Below are 16,571 nucleotides of genomic sequence, written 5' to 3'. Positions count from 1 at the left end.
CCGCGCATGCGTTTTTTTGCGGTATGCGCTCGGGCGCACAAAATGCAACCTGTTGCATTTTTTGGGCGTCCGACTTGCCTCAAAAAAATGCATGCGCGCAATGCGTTTTTTTACAGCAAGACACCCATTATAAGTCTATGGTGAGCATATGTGCGCATTGGCATGCTTATGTATGCGTTTTTTTGCACATGCGTTTTTTTTTACCATTAGTTTAGACAATGGAATTTAGGGGTTTGGGTTAGAGTTAGGGTTAGTTAAGGGGGTTTAGGGTTAGGGTTAGGGTTAGGGTCAGGGTTAGGGTTAGGATCAGGGTATGGTTTGGTTAAGGGTTAGGGTTAGGGTCAGGGTCAGGGTTAGGGTTAGGATCAGGGTATGGTTTGGTTAAGGGTTAGGGTTAGGGTTAGGGTTAGGGTCAGGGTCAAGGTTAGGGTTAGGATCAGGGTATGGTTTGGTTAAGGGTTAGGGTTAGGGTTAGGGTCAGGGTTAGGGTCAGGGTTAGGGTTAGGGTCAGGGTTAGGGTCAGGGTTAGGGTCAGGGTCAGGGTTAGGGTTAGGGTTAGGGTTAGGGTCAGGGTCAAGGTTAGGGTTAGGATCAGGGTATGGTTTGGTTAAGGGTTAGGGTTAGGGTCAGGGTTAGGGTTAGGGTTAGGGTTAGGGTCAGGGTTAGGGTTAGGGTTAGGGTTAGGGTCAGGGTCAAGGTTAGGGTTAGGATCAGGGTATGGTTTGGTTAAGGGTTAGGGTTAGGGTTAGGGTTAGGGTTAGGGTCAGGGTTAGGGTTAGGGTTAGGGTCAGGGTTAGGGTTAGGGTTAGTAAAGTCATGGTTTGGGTTAGTGTGAGGGGCCACCTAATGTTTGGAAAAACCGCAAACGCGGTAAAAACGCATGCATGCATGCTCATAAAAATGCTTGAAAAAAACGCAGCAGTTGTATGCTTTTGTATGCGTCTTTTCAATGCGTTTTTTTGCGGGAAAAACGCGCTGCAAAAAAAAGCAAGTGTGAAACTAGCCTTAGAGACTCTCAAAGAGAAAAGTTGATGACTCTGCCCATTTGGCTAACAAGACAAATTTATATACAGAGAATAGAGAGCCATATCTCAAGAACGGAGAGGTGCTGGAATAAATGAAAAACAATGCCATTTTCAGAACAGTGACATTTAAACCAGGTTAAAAAAATACATATTTATGGAAGGTCGCAGCTGTTCTTTAAAGGAGCTCGCTAAGTATATGCATTGAGAGTTTTGCAAAAGTATTCAAAGTATTCAACCCCCTCAAAAGTAAATTTGTATTTAAAGGCCGACTGGACAGTAATACTAAGTGTTGGCTGGAGTAATCTGTATGTGTTCTTTGTAATCTATGCTAGTGCAGGTATATTGATTCTTATCCTAATACCAAGGAAATAGAAGAATGTATAGAGTGAATGTATTAGTCAGCTTTTATTTAGGACCTCAGGCTAATGATAAAGCCCTATGCACAGTTCATGTACAGCAATATACATACCAAAGACAATCCTAGTGCCAGCATATGGTATCTCTGTGCAGAGGTGGCGGTGGCCCAATTTATGAATAGTGTATGGAAAGGGGGGACTCAGGAGTTTCAAGTTACACCTCAGCTGATAATAATACCTCCATAATATGGCATATGATGAAACTCGCTAAAATCAAGCATTAATAAAATAATGTAGACTAGATATATATCACTTCAAAGAAGATTTGCTATTCAGAACTCCAGGAAAGCCGGGAGTGGGGCTTGATGATGCCCGTTGCAGTGCCTTCAGTTGGTGACCTGCCCATATTGCAAACCAACAAATAAATTTGCACTCTGTAGCCCTATAGCATGAAAACATGAAATGTATGATATATAAATGACATTACTGCTCTAGAAAGTAGGAAACATTGCGATAATTAGCGCATAAATTGGCCAATTCATGTGTACCCAGCAGACGCAATAAAGCGATTCTCGTTGCTGGGAAACTACCTAATGTGAATCCTCTCCTAGGTTGAAGCCTGCATCTATGTGGGTAGATAGGATCATGCTGTGATTAAAACCACCAGAAGTTGATGGGTGGATTATACCCATATTGCACACTGCCATACTTTGTAAAAATAAACATACCTTACAGTGTCTAATTATCATTCCCACATACCATGGTCTCCAATCAACAGTGGAATTAACCAAATTACAACCCCATAGACATTCCTAAATGTCAATGATATAATATCTGTACAGTGCTGTGGACTTACTGGCGCTATGTGAGTAAATTAAATACATAAATAAACCAGCATATAGTGCAGAAAAAATATACTGTAAGGTATCACACAGTGCCAAAGTAATTACTATCAGGGCTCAGATAATACCGATATACAGTAATTACATAACAGTGCCAAATATAAGGTAAAATACTGTATAAAATAACAGTGCTATAATGTAACCTTATATCCCTGCTACCTCACACAAGTCACACACCCAATAGGTTGACCATGGATGGGTGATAATCATAACCACATAAGGACGACTAAACCAGATGCAGAGGAGGACCTACCACTTGTACAATTGGCGCAGCCCTCTTTTGTCTGTGGCAGCCAGTGACCTGATGAATTTATTTTATGTTAAAGAGAAGAATGAACATAAATGGAAACATCACATACTGCAGATGTTTTATGCTTCTGTGTCCTTTGTCATATATTATACCTAGAAGATGATCTAGCCCAAGCACGTATGTCTCCTAAACATACCCCCGAGCCATTAACTAGAGTGATTGGCAAACATTAGACAGAAATACATTTAGCAGCGTGATTAAACAGGATTTTGTTAGGGAAAAAAACTGTAAAAACAATTCATTGACTTCCCCATCACTGTACGTTATCACTATATAATAGAGCTGAGGGTCATATCACTGCTTGACCTGTGCTGACCCTATGGAATAGCAATTCGATAACATCGTACTATAAACATTCCATAATATCTTATTATTAACTGTTCTCATTGATAAATTCCCATATGGCCAAGAATGACAGGGTTAACAAGCAAATTAGCTATCAAATAAAACCCCCTAAAAATCTCAAAACCCAACTCGCTGCCCAAAGCAGCCAATGAGAGCTTGCTATTCTCATGGAAGAATTTCTCTGCACATAGTGCACCTGAAAAAGCCATGATGGTGAAACGTCAAGGTCATGCAGCTCAATAGTAGAACAAAAGAGGCAATAAAAAGGCAAAGGGGTGGGTTTCAGTTAAAGGGGAGTATGTTTATTTGAAAAAAAGTTGCCTATAAGCAAAATCTGTTACATAGTCACAGGATACATTATAAATGTACAATCTCTTTAGATTCGGCTGTTGAAACCCCACCCATCCTGAGAAAGGTGTGGTCAAAGTAGCAAGTGTGAATGGAGCAGTTTTGAGCATGTGCAAGCAGTGCTCAAATTGACAGTGAATGAAGCATTGATCACACATGATCACTACTCTATTCATACACTGGACTCATTCTGTGATATGTAATGATAACTAGGCACGGACCCCCAGTGATCATATATTAATGATCTATCAAGAGGATGGTGATTGTTACAGAACCCCCCAGCACCCTGAATAGGAGATGCATGTAGAATAGGTGCAATGTGAGATGCATACCCCTAATGCAGCAACCGACCGGCTGCGACCCCTGGGCAGAGGTAAATGAGATATCCTAGTTCTGACCTCCCCCCACCTTTGTAAATCCCACGGTAAATGATCGGGGGTCGCCGGCCACCTGCGGCTATTGTAATGTACGTCTGGCGTCTTAATTGGAGCCTGTTATCTACTGGCCCGCCACATATTGATTGTCCTGTCCTCTGTATGTATATATATTCCGAGACCGGTGAGTAAAATGTTGTCACACTGGAGATACGTGGAGAAGCAGTGTCTTTTATATGTTCCCATGTTACAAAGCCTTTCGAGCCAGCGTCCTTCATCCAGAAGTGAGGAAAAGCAGAGTGGACCTCCTGAAACACAGGGTGGTAGTGTAAGAGGTATTACACCACCGAAGTCCCCGTTACACTGGTGTCATCGGCGGGATATGATACCCCTTCTATAAGAGTAAAGGACTGAATGGAAAACAACTACCAGAAGTTAAAGAGGAATATATTAAAAGACCTGGTGGAAGCTCGAGGGTTAATCGCCAGCAACAAACCAAAAATTGATTTGATAGCAGCCATCATGGAATACGACAGTGCAGCACCTCCCAATGTGAACGTGGAAGAGACTGAATTCCAGAGGGAGGTAACAAGCAGACTGGCGTTCTATGGCCCAAACCCTGCAGTAGAGATTGTACGAGAGGTGATGGCTAATGTGCGTACTGATCTGAAGGAAAAGATGGCCGAGCGGACCAGGATAGAGCTACCCAAGATGGAGATGGCAGAACGGAGAGAGGAGAGTCAGCGAGCAGGGGGAGCTCTGGCCTCCGCCCAGGTACTGTCAGCAGTAAGCCACAAAAAAATCCAGTATAATGCCTTCCGACAGTTGGGGTAGGCAGAGGAAGACATTGATGGCTTTCTGCAGGACTTTGAGCGGCAGTGTGCCCTTCATCAAGTGAAGCCAGAGGATTGGGTTCAGGTTCTGGCCATCAAGCTGACAGGCCGGGCAGCGGACGCCTATCGCATGGTACCTGATGAGAACTGTATGGACTATGAGCGGGTCAAAGAAGTGATCTTGGCCCGGTATGCGCTGACACCAGAGGCATACCGCCAAAAGTTCCGTAGACTTATAAAACAGGTAACACATACCCATGCTGAATGGGCCTGTAAACTACGGCGGTCACTGCTACAGTGGGTACAAGGGAGCCAAGCAACCACTAAGGAGGACGTCCTCCAGCTCTTCTTGTTAGAGGGATTCTTTACTGGACTAAACCCCGAGGCACAGGAATGGCTTCGGGACAGACGGCCAATGACTCTTGAGGAGGCCGCTCGTCTGGCCGATTAACATCATGATGCCAGGAGGTCTCAGTTGCCAGGATCAAAGACTGTCACTAGGGGCCCTCCCATGGGTCTGGAGGCCCCTAAGCCACAGAAGATTGTCGGGGGACCAGCTAAAACCACGGCCTACCAGAGTCTCCCTGAGGCGCGATGCTACACCTGCCATCAGCTGGGACTCCTGCAAAGACAATGTCCCAACTGGACTCAGCGTACCCAGTGGCCAAAGGCGGGAATGGCTACCGTCAACCGGGCCGCTGTACACTACTACCAAGGCAAAGCTGACCCGGCAATGGGGGCTAGGACTAATTCAGGGATGTCAATTATCTGCACGGGCTGCCTGCATGGGGTCTGCTTCATGCAGCACTTTCTCCCCGTTCCAACTGTTATATCGGGAGGCAGGTAAGGGGATGTCTAGACTTAGTGCGAGAACACTGGGAAGGGGAGGGAACCATAGAAGGGACACCTATTGTGCCCTATGTGCTGGAATTCCGGGACCACCTACAGGAGCTGACTCAGGCTGTACGTGGGAACATGCAGGTGGCCCAACGGCGCCAGCGTGTGTGGTACGATCGGAGGGCTAGAGAACGCACCTTTGAGATAGGACAGAAGGTCCTGGTGTTAGAACCACCTAGGCAGAACAAGTTCAAAGCTGCATGGCATGGGCCCTACCACGTAGTGGGGAAAATAGCTGTCACCAGCTACAATGTCGCCGATTGTGACGACCCCAGGGTTATCCGTGTGTTCCACGTGAATATGCTGAAGCCCTACCGGGAGCGCGCTGAAGAGGTAGTGGCCATCTGTGAACCCAAAGCAGAGGATTTAGAAGGACTCCCCTTGTCTGATGTCTTAGGGGAGAGGACTCAGTCTAAAACAAGGGACCAGGTACACTTGGGAGAAAACCTAGGGCCCCGGGAGAGACAGGAGGTGGAGGCGTGGTTGAGGCAGCGACAGAGGATGTTTTCAGAGAGACCAGGGTACACCCGTCTGGCACAACACAAGGTTGAGACCCAGGATGAGACCCCCCTGAGACAACCCCCCTTCCGCGTCCCTGAGTCTGTACGAGAAGGGATGCGACAAGAGATACAAGAGATGTTGCGCTTAGGGGTCATTGAAGAGTCAAATAGTCCCTGGGCATCCCCGTAGTGTTAGTGCCCAAGAAGGATGGGACTACCCGGTTTTGTGTAGACTATCGCAAGCTAAATGAGAAAACGGTGATGGATGTGTATCCCATGCCGCGTGTGGATGAGTTGTTAGACTGGCTGGCGGGGGCAAAGTATTTGACCACCATGGATCTATGCAAAGGCTATTAGCAGATCCCCCTAAGTCCTGATGCTATTTCCAAGTCTGCATTTGTCACCCCGTTCGGCTTATTCCAGTTTAGAGTTATGCCAATCGGGATGAAGAATGTCCCTGCGACCTTCCAGAGGCTGGCTGACCGGCTTCTGGATGGTCTCCAGGACTATGTTTGTGCCTACCTGGATGACATCGCCATCTACAGCGCGACATGGGATGAGCATCTAAATCACCTAGAGACAGTATTGGACAGGATCCACAACGCCGGAATCACCTTGAACCCCAACAAGTGTCACCAAAGCAGAGGTTCAGTATTTAGGACATTGGGTGGGAAGTGGGAAAAAGCGACCAGAACCAGCCAAGATTGAGGCCATAGTCAAATGGCACACCCCACGCACTAAAACCCAGGTCATGGCGTTTCTAGGGACAGCAGGGTATTATAGGAAATTTGTCCCCAATTACAGCAGCATAGCCAAGCCCCTCACTGATCTGACCCATAAGAACCTCCCCCGCCCGGTAACCTGGACCCCCGAGTGTGAGGAAGCCTTCCGCTAGCTAAAGGACGCCCACACAAATACCCCGGCATTGGCCGCACCCGATCCAACTAAACATTTCCTTGTTCACACAGATGCTTCTATGTTTGGACTGGGGGCAGTGCTGAGCCAAGTCGGGCCGGACGGTCAAGACCACCCGGTAGCTTACCTGAGTTGGAAACTGCTGCCCGTGAAGTAAGCTATGCGGCCATCGAGAAGGAGTACCTGGCAGTAGTATGGGCACTCAAGAAGTTACAACCATATTTGTATGGACGACAGTTTTCCCTCCTAACGGACCATAATCCCCTAGTGTGGCTTAATCGGGTCTCTGGAGACAACGTCAGATTACTGCGGTGGAGTTTAGCCCTACAACCACTAGACTTCACCATCCACTACCGACCTGGCAAACAAAATGGTAATGCCGATGGACTAAGTCGACAAACGGAACTTGCACCAACCCCATAGACTTTGGTCATCCCCAAGCCGATCCGTTAAGGATCAGACTGTGTATGCCGATCGCGTCGCTGAAAAGGGGGAGCCGTGTTACAGAACCCCCCAGCACCCCGAATAGGAGATGCATGTATGATAGGTGCAATGTGAGATGCATACCCCTAATGCAGCAACCGACCCGCTGCGACCCCTGGGCAGAGGTAAATGAGATATCCTACTTCTGACCTCCCCCCACCTTTGTAAATCCCACAGTAAATAATCGGGGGTCGCCAGCCACCTGTGGCTATTGTAAGGTATGTCTGGCGTCTTAATTGGAGTCTGTTATCTACTGGCCTGCCACATATTGATTGTCCTGTCCTCTGTATGTATATATATCCTGAGACCGGTGAGTAAAATGTTGTCACACTGGAAATACGTGGAGAAGCAGTGATCTTTTATGTGTTCCCATGTTACAAAGCCTTTCGAGCCAGCGTCCTTCATCCAGAAGTGAGGAAAAGCAGAGTGGACCTCCTGAAACATGGGGTGGTAATGTAAGAGGTATTACAGCACAGAAGTGCCCGCTACAGGGATAAATGCTGTTGATGTGACAACCCTTTTAATTCATATGGGATAAAATAGGTTTGCAGTGTAGGTCACCTATGGATACTTATATATAAAGTGAAAAATAATACAAAAATGTATTATTTTTTATACATAAAAGTGTGAATCACCCACCTTATCCCCATAAAAAACAGAAAATTTACAAAAAACATATTTAGTATCCGCTGCATGCATAAAAGTTCCATCTATGAAAATATGACATTATTTAACTCATAAGATAAACACGTAAAGAAAAAAATAGCAACCCCAGAATTTGTTTTTTCATATCACCATTCCTCATCCATAAAAAGTAAACTAAAGAAATCAAAATGTCATTTTTTCCAAACTGATACCAATAAAAAAAGTTAAAAAATAAGCTCCACTGAAAAAATCAAAATGTTACGGGTCTTGAAAAATGGCAGCACAAACAAAATTATTTTTTACAAAATTCAGAATCTTTGTAACCCGCTAAAATACGAAAAAGCAACATAAGTTTAGCCTTAATCATACCGACCTGAAAACTGGTGTTAGCAGGTCATTTTCACCATGCATCGAATACCTTAAAGGACTTATCCAGGTTGTTTTTTACTATGTGCATAAAAAACTAACAGGTAGGTAGTTGCTAACTTCCTGCCTGTAGTTCCCTGTGCCAATCTCCACCTAAACAAAGTGGTCACAGGCCACTTCTACCAGCGAGTTAGCTGCTTATTGTCAACAGATCAACACATGCTCTTCGACTCTGCTCTGTTGACGGGGTGTGACTGCCCATGTCATCCTAGTTGACATCTGGCTCCCCACAGTTAGGCATTAGGGAGCCAGCTGTCAATCAGCATGATGTTGACAGTCATGCCCCATCAACAGGGCAGAGTAGAAGAGAAGCTGTTGCTCTGTCAAAGTGATGCCAATGGAAGCTCCTGAGGCTGTGTGCGCACACAGCTTTTTTTTAGCTTTTTTTAGCGGATTTGCCAATAAATCCGCTATAAAAACGCTAAAAATAAGCTTCCCATTCATTTCTATGCATTTTGCACCTTTTGTGCATATTGATGCGTTTTTTACCGCGAAAAAAATGCTTCTCGGTAAAAAACGCAGCATGCTCATTAATTTCGCAGATTTTTCCGTGTTTCTAGCTATTTCTATTGGGTCAGGAACCGCGCTGAAAAAACGCATAAAAACCGGGTGTTTTTTGCGCATAAAACGCACAGAAAAAAACGCACGGTTTCTGGGAAGGGAGTCCGGTTTTTAAGCGAAATTTTCTGCTATGTATGCACATAGCCTTAATCACCAGCAGGAGCGGTCTGTAACTGCTCTGAGTTAACAAAGATCGGCGCTAGGCACAACAGGCAGGCAGTTAGCAACAACCTACCTGTGAGTTATTAGGCACATAGTAAACAAAAAAATTTAAAAATAGTCCCGGATAACCTCTTTAAAAATTAAACCTAAAAGAAAAAAAGAAAAAACATGTCGGAATTGTGTTTTTTCACCATTTCCTTTGGAATGATTTCCTGATTTTCAGTGCTTTATATGCTAAAATAAAAAAAAACTACAACTCGGCCTGAAAAAAAACTAAACCCTGATTTGGCTATTTTGACGGGAAAAATGAAAACGTTATGACTCTTGGAAGAAGAGGAGGAAAGAACGAAACCATAAAAATTGTCACAATTATTAAAAGGATTTTATTTGTGGTCGGCATATATTTTTTTATTTTCTTTAATATATATATATATACTATGTGTAAAGTGAGGCGATTATAATATATGACACACGCGGCTCTAAAAATATCTATGACATACTTATCTTGGAAAGTCTTGTTTAGAAAGAGTCTCAGTATCCACTTAGTATCTGTATGTACAATGCATGCACACTTGATATACGTCTTTGTCAGCGTTTTAGTCGGAGTTGGCTGCAGTTGTGGTATGAGTTTATTTTAACTCTCCGAGAGGCATTATCCAAAAATAGAGCCCCAGATGATTGAAGTGTTTGGTATCTTACTCGTACACCTGGCTCGTAGATGACGAATGTTAAACAGAAACATGAAATGCTTGATGGATGCAAGATCGAGATCTCCAAATAGGATTATTTGTAACATTCGATGAGGCATGGTGACAGTAATGCCATTCATGATCCCCCCATTACCCTCCCCCGCCACCACCTACATATTCACGTGGAATAAGCCAATAAACACAACTCTCACTTTTTCCAGCTTGCAGAAAATTCCGCTGATGTATATTTAATATCTCTGTCTATCACACCGATAGATTTAGCGGAGGGGAAAAAAATGCAGCGGTGCATAATCCCATTACATCATGAGGTTAGGAGAAAACACAAAGGCATTGATGTGAGTGAAAGTGGGGCCAAGTCATAGCTTGAAGGTAAACAGGACTTAAATATGCATTACCTTTTCACTCAGCCCTGTGTACTTTCGGAAGCTAGATGTGTGGTGAGGAGTATGGTGTCCCCCTACCAGATGTTGGGTAGAACAGCTGGAAAGCCAATGATTGGTGTATAATGGTCTACATTCCGATATACAGATGAGGATGGAGTGTAACCATATATGTCTCCTGGTAAATGGCATCCATGTGCTTATTTGTTGAAAATACTGTTGTCTGCAGAGAAAAATGATGACATTGGTAACAAGGAACTCTTGGCAATCAAGTGTGCTTTTGAAGAATCGCATCATTTTTTGGAGGGAGCAGTTGATCCAGTTATTGTGTTCACAAATCATAAGAATCTGGTATATTTGGAACAGGCGAAACGTCTAACATCTGAAGCTTACTTTTGGAAGCTAAATGTGTGGAAAGGACTATGGTGTCTCCTACCAGATGTTGGGTAGAACAGCTGGAAAGCCAAAGATCGGGGTGCAATGATCTACAGTCTGACTTACAGATGAGGGTGGAGTATAAGCATATAGGTAGCACTCTTAGAGAGGCCTCTCCTACTCAAGGCAGAGGAGTTTGGTCAGTGGTGGACACAGAAGAGGACCCTGTGCAAGAACAGTTTATTTGCAGCCAAATAACTCATCATTAGAGTTGAGCGAAACGGGTCGAAAAATTTCAAAAGTCGCCGACTTTTGGCAAAGTCGGGTTTCATGAAACGAAACCCGACCCTAGGATGAGGTCGGCCACGAGGTTGGCGACTTACGCGCCAAAGTCGCGTTTCAAAAGTTTGTTTTGCGCTCTTTTTCAGCCAATCAGGATCCACGGACACTGTCGGCAACGTGATGACATAGGCACGGGTCACCACCATCTTTCAGAAGGGCATGCAAGTGATTGGCTTGTGTTGGTGGGCGTCACAGGGGGTATAAAAGGGCGTGCACGCCGACCGCCATCTTACTTCTGCCGATCTTAGCATAGGGAGAGGTTGCTGCTGATTCTGTAGGGAGAGTGTTAGGCAGGGAAGAAGAAAAAAAAACTGCTTCTGCTGCTAGCGATTGTGCCTGTACAACACACCAGTCACTGTGTGTGCAGTGCAAGGGGAGGCTATATTGTGGTGTATCAGTGGTGTTGGTTGTTGGGCTGCCTTCTAAGGCTTCCTGACAGCTGCATTGCTGTTTACCCACTGCTCTGCAAACTGCTTTTTTAAAAGCAATCCCAATTTTTTTTTTTTGTCCTGCTGAGGTACTGAGCTGCAAACTGCTTTTTTAAAAGCAATCCCAATTTTTTTTTTTTTGTCCTGCTGAAGTACTGAGCGTGCATTTTTTCACACCATACAGCGGTGTGCGCTCCTCACACAGTACCGTGTAACAGCTGTTATCACAGCCACAGTGAAGCTATCTGTGTCACTCTGTGAGAATAAGTCGAGGACATGTTCCGTTCTTACAGACCTGCACTCTAGGGAGATTCCTACTCTGCCCAATTCTACATACAACTTGTAGTTTGTGATACACTAGCCAATTTCTGCCTGTGACATAGCGCTGTGATATTCAGTGGGCCTCACACAATCCAAAAGTGTCCAGTGTCCACAAGTGTCTGCAGAAATTCAAAATCTCCCTTATCCTCTAGTCACTTTGGTCACAGCTGTGCCATCGAGCCTGTGACATAGCGCTCAGATATTCAGTGGGCCTCACACAATCCAAAAGTGTCCAGTGTCTGCAGAAATTCAAAATCTCACTTATCCTCTAGTCACTTTGGTCACAGCTGTGCCATCGAGCCTGTGACATAGCGCTCAGATATTCAGTGGGCCTCACACAATCCAAAAGTGTCCAGTGTCCACAAGTGTCTGCAGAAATTCAAAATTTCACTTATCCTCTAGTCACTTTGGTCACAGCTGTGCCATCGAGCCTGTGACATAGCGCTCAGATATTCAGTGGGCCTCACACAATCCAAAAGTGTCCAGTGTCCACTAGTGTGAGCAGAAATTCAAAATTTCACTTATCCTCTAGTCACTTTGGTCACAGCTGTGCCATCGAGCCTGTGACATAGCGCTCAGATATTCAGTGGGCCTCACACAATGCAAAAGTGTCCAGTGTCCACAAGTGTCTGCAGAAATTCAAAATCTCACTTATCCTCTAGTCACTTTGGTCACAGCTGTGCCATCGAGCCTGTGACATAGCGCTCAGATATTCAGTGGGCCTCACACAATCCAAAAGTGTCCAGTGTCCACAAGTGTCTGCAGAAATTCAAAATCTCACTTATCCTCTAGTCACTTTGGTCACAGCTGTGCCATCGAGCCTGTGACATAGCGCTCAGATATTCAGTGGGCCTCACACAATCCAAAAGTGTCCAGTGTCCACAAGTGTCTGCAGAAATTCAAAATCTCACTTATCCTCTAGTCACTTTGGTCACAGATGTGCCATTGAGCCTGTGACATAGCGCTCAGATATTCAGTGGGCCTCACACAATCCAAAAGTGTCCAGTGTCCACAAGTGTCTGCAGAAATTCAAAATCTCACTTATCCTCTAGTCACTTTGGTCACAGCTGTGCCATCGAGCCTGTGACATAGCGCTCAGATATTCAGTGGGCCTCACACAATCCAAAAGTGTCCAGTGTCCACTAGTGTGAGCAGAAATTCAAAATCTCACTTATCCTCTAGTCACTTTGGTCACAGCTGTGCCATCGAGCCTGTGACATAGCGCTCAGATATTCAGTGGGCCTCACACAATCCAAAAGTGTCCAGTGTCCACTAGTGTGAGCAGAAATTCAAAATCTCACTTATCCTCTAGTCACTTTGGTCACAGCTGTGCCATCGAGCCTGTGACATAGCGTTCAGATATTCAGTGGGCCTCACACAATCCAAAAGTGTCCAGTGTCCACAAGTGTCTGCAGAAATTCAAAATCTCACTTATCCTCTAGTCACTTTGGTCACAACTGTGCCATCGAGCCTGTGACATAGCGCTCAGATATTCAGTGGGCCTCACACAATCCAAAAGTGTCCAGTGTCTGCAGAAATTCAAAATCTCACTTATCCTCTAGTCATTTTGGTCACAGCTGTGCCATCGAGCCTGTGACATAGCGATCAGATATTCAGTGGGCCTCACACAATCCAAAAGTGTCCAGTGTCCACAAGTGTCTGCAGAAATTCAAAATCTCACTTATCCTCTAGTCACTTTGGTCACAGCTGTGCCATCGAGCCTGTGACAGAGCGCTCAGATATTCAGTGGGCCTCACACAATCCAAAAGTGTCCAGTGTCCACAAGTGTCTGCAGAAATTCAAAATCTCACTTATCCTCTAGTCACATTGGTCACAGCTGTGCCATCGAGCCTGTGACATAGCGCTCAGATATTCAGTGGGCCTCACACAATCCAAAAGTGTCCAGTGTCCACAAGTGTCTGCAGAAATTCAAAATCTCACTTATCCTCTAGTCACTTTGGTCACAGCTGTGCCATCGAGCCTGTGACATAGCGCTCAGATATTCAGTGGGCCTCACACAATCCAAAAGTGTCCAGTGTCCACAAGTGTCTGCAGAAATTCAAAATCTCACTTATCCTCTAGTCACTTTGGTCACAGCTGTGCCATCGAGCCTGTGACAGAGCGCTCAGATATTCAGTGGGCCTCACACAATCCAAAAGTGTCCAGTGTCCACAAGTGTCTGCAGAAATTCAAAATCTCACTTATCCTCTAGTCACTTTGGTCACAGCTGTGCCATCGAGCCAGTGACATAGCGCTCCGATATTCAGTGGGCCTCACACAATCCAAAAGTGTCCAGTGTCCACAAGTGTCTGCAGAAATTCAAAATCTCACTTATCCTCTAGTCACTTTGGTCACAGCTGTGCCATCGAGCCTGTGACATAGCGCTCAGATATTCAGTGGGCCTCACACAATCCAAAAGTGTTCAGTGTCCACAAGTGTCTGCAGAAATTCAAAATCTCACTTATCCTCTAGTCACTTTGGTCACAGCTGTGCCATCGAGCCTGTGACATAGCGCTCAGATATTCAGTGGGCCTCACACAATCCAAAAGTGTCCAGTGTCCACAAGTGTCTGCAGAAATTCAAAATCTCACTTATCCTCTAGTCACTTTGGTCACAGCTGTGCCATCGAGCCTGTGACATAGCGCTCAGATATTCAGTGGGCCTCACACAATCCAAAAGTGTCCAGTGTCCACTAGTGTGAGCAGAAATTCAAAATCTCACTTATCCTCTAGTCACTTTGGTCACAGCTGTGCCATCGAGCCTGTGACATAGCGCTCAGATATTCAGTGGGCCTCACACAATCCAAAAGTGTCCAGTGTCCACTAGTGTGAGCAGAAATTCAAAATCTCCCCTGTCCTATAGACACCTTGTACCTTGTTTTACATTACTATATAGTTTGTTGGATTTTGTCTACATTTCTACCAAAAATGAGGAAGGCTGGTGGAAGAGGCCGTGGAATTGGGCGGGGGTTGGCAGCTGGTAATGATGGTGTTGGTGGTGGATCTGATGGTAGTGGCAAGAGCCAAATAGGACCGAATGCAGGAGGTGTTGAGCCTGCGTCATCGTCTGGCTCCATAAGGCTTCGAAGGCTTAGTTTTCTAGGAGTTGGCAAACCGCTTTTAAAGCCAGAGCATCAGGAAAAAGTTTTGTCTTACATTGCTGACTCAGCCTCCAGCTCTATCGCCTCCTCTTCTTCAGTTGTAAAAAGTAAAAGCACTGAATCGTCATTGGAGGCTCATGTTCATGAACCACACCTTTCCTTGTGTCCTTCACCACAACCAAGATTGAAGGATGACGCAGGCCATACTACTGATTACTCCATGGAGCTGTTTTCACATACCATGCCTGGATTATCAAGTCAAATGGAGAATTACCCAGGCCAAGATGAATCTGACATGGAGTGCACTGATGCACAGCCGCTGATGGATGATTTTGCTGGTACATTCACTCAGAGCACTACATTGTCCTCGCAGTGTACAGAGCCAGATTCTGACCCTGATGAGACTCAGGTGCCCCTTCCCGCACACTATACCACCATACACGGTGACACAGAGGAAGGTGCACATGACATTGAAGAAGAGGTGATGGATGACCCAGATGTTGACCCAGATTGGCATCCATTGGGGGAAGAGGGTGCTGCTTTCAATAGCTCAGATGAGGAGCATCCACAGCAGACATCGACATCGCAACAGCTGTTATCTGGCAGGCCCGGCGTACTCAAAAGACAAGTTCCAAAAATCAAAAGAGTTGCTGGACAGCTTGTCCAGAGGGTCAAAAGATCACAGCGTGCTAGGCCGCAAAATGTCTGCCAAAGTAGGAAGAGTGCAGTGTGGCACTTTTTTGAACAAAATCCTCATGATCAGGCCAAGGTTATCTGTATGAAGTGCGCAAAGACCTTTAGCCGAGGGAAAAATCTGAAAAATTTGAATACCAGTTGCATGCTTAGACATTTAAACACCATGCACTTGCAAGCGTGGACACAACACCAAACCTCAAGTGCCACATGTGCAACTGATCACAACGAAGGTAGTCAGCAACGCTACATTGTTTCCCCCACTGTAAGCCCACCGGTTAGCACAGCAACAAATGTTGAGGTGTCGTTGCAAGGCCACAGCAGTCAGGGAATCCCACTGTTATATCAACGAAAGACTGATTCTAGGCCATCAGAAAGAACACCAACTCCATCACCATCATCAACCCTCTCTCAGTCCGCCCTGTCCACCGCTACTTCCACCATATGCAGCTCTCAAGTCCAGCTCACCCTCCCAGACACTATGAGTAGGTCAAGAAAGTACTCAGTCTCTCATCCGCGTACACTGGGTTTGAACGCCCACATTGCCAAACTAATCTCGTTTGAGATGATGCCCTTTCGGTTGGTGGAAAGCGCAGCTTTCCGCGAACTCATGGCCTATGCAGTACCACGCTATGACCTACCCAGTCACCACTTCTTCTCTCGCAAAGCCATCCCAGCCCTCCACCATCATGTGAAAGACCGCATTGTCCATGCACTCAAGCAGTCAGTGAGCGGAAAGGTGCACCTCACAACTGATGCATGGTCCAGTCGATATGGCCAGGGCCGTTACGTGTCCATCACTGCGCACTGGGTTAATGTGGTGGATGCAGGGTCCACAGGGGACAGCGGTGGTGGGACAGTGCTGCCTAGCCCACGGTATAGGAAACAGTTGGCTGTAGGGGTTCGACCCTCCTCCTCCTCCTCCTCCTCCTCCAGAAGCGAAAGCTCGTCCACAGAGCACAGTCGTACGAGCACTCCATCTGCAGCTGCCACTGTTGCACACGAGGTGTCCCCCTATCGAGCAGCTAGTGGAAAGCGTCAGCAGGCTGTGTTGCAGATGATGTGTTTGGGCGACAGACACACCGCCGAGGTGCTGGCCGAGTACTTGAAGCGACAAACTGAGTCATGGCTGGGCAGTGT

This window comes from Dendrobates tinctorius, unplaced genomic scaffold (genome assembly GCF_039654945.1).
Source record: "Dendrobates tinctorius isolate UK_male_01 unplaced genomic scaffold, ASM3965494v1 ptg000086l, whole genome shotgun sequence".
Classification (NCBI taxonomy): Eukaryota; Metazoa; Chordata; class Amphibia; order Anura; family Dendrobatidae; genus Dendrobates; species Dendrobates tinctorius.
This window is presented reverse-complemented; position numbering follows the sequence as displayed.